Source organism: Coptis chinensis, chromosome 9, assembly GCF_015680905.1.
Source record: "Coptis chinensis isolate HL-2020 chromosome 9, ASM1568090v1, whole genome shotgun sequence".
NCBI classification, from domain to species: Eukaryota; Viridiplantae; Streptophyta; class Magnoliopsida; order Ranunculales; family Ranunculaceae; genus Coptis; species Coptis chinensis.
Genome location: NC_141464.1, coordinates 27,048,983 through 27,049,969, shown reverse-complemented (window position 1 = coordinate 27,049,969; position 987 = coordinate 27,048,983). Strand labels below are relative to the sequence as shown.

The window sequence follows — 987 nt, the reverse complement described above, 5'->3', positions numbered from 1 at the left end:
TTTTTTAGTTAGAGATTCGATTAGATTTTTAAGTTCTGGATCGATTTTCTTCTCAAACATACCGGCGGCCTTGACTGTTGAAGAAGAACTAGCTGAGCGGGGGATATCATCACTACCCCCCCAATTATTATTCCGTTTAGTTTGGTCTTCTAAAATTTGTAAGCCTCCGGCTCCTTTTACTTAGGAAACTACCCCCATTCATTATGTCAAGGACTTCTTTATGGTGGTGTAGAAGACCTTTGAAAAAGGCCGCGAACTAACGTGTCTTTAGGTAAGTTATGATGTGGACACTCTATAAGGAGATCGGTGAAACGATTCCATGCCTCGAAAAATGATTCATGAGGATTACGTGGAAAAAATGAATCTTGGAAAGCATTTCATCCGTCTTTAGGGGTGGGTAAAATGTTCCATAAACAATTTGAACAAGTTTAGCCCACGAGTCCACAATTAGGCTTTGGCAGTTAACCAAGGCGCCGCCTTTATCGGGCTAATGTGAAAGGGAATACCCTCGGTTTAATTTGTTCCGCACCTACCGTAGGATGATGGAATGTTGTAAGGACTTGTTCAATCCTACGATGTCGATAAGGTTTTTCATGGTCTAACCCATGAAAAGCGGGTAACAAATTAAATATGTTTGGGGATTCGAAATCCCCAGGTCTCTTCTAGAACGATGATGCGATTTAGGGCTATCGCCGAGGCTTTGTAAAAGTCGGAGAGAGGAGTCTCTCTTTCTTCACCATTATGTCGGGTATGGTGTGTGTGATAGTAGTTAGAGGTGTCGCGTGGGTGGTGTACTAGATAGACTTGTTTGTTGCCGTGTAATTACGTTCGTTGTTTTGTTCGACCCGGACCTTAATCTCATGCAAGACTAAGTTGAGCTTAACTAAACATGCAACACTCCAAACAATTCGATATACTAGTAGAAAACCTCTAACTGGAAATGCGAGGTATGGAAGAAAGGAATACCTGATTGCGTCCTTGATTCAC

General features: G+C 41.9%; 1 non-coding gene across 1 annotated transcript; it reads left to right on the top strand.

The window, feature by feature from the left end:
- The first annotated feature begins 273 nt into the window (after positions 1-273).
- Positions 274-376, top strand: LOC147475381 (small nucleolar RNA R71). The gene has a single exon (XR_015209978.1). It is a non-coding gene; the product is annotated as a small nucleolar RNA R71 (small nucleolar RNA).
- The last annotated feature ends 611 nt before the right edge of the window (positions 377-987 follow it).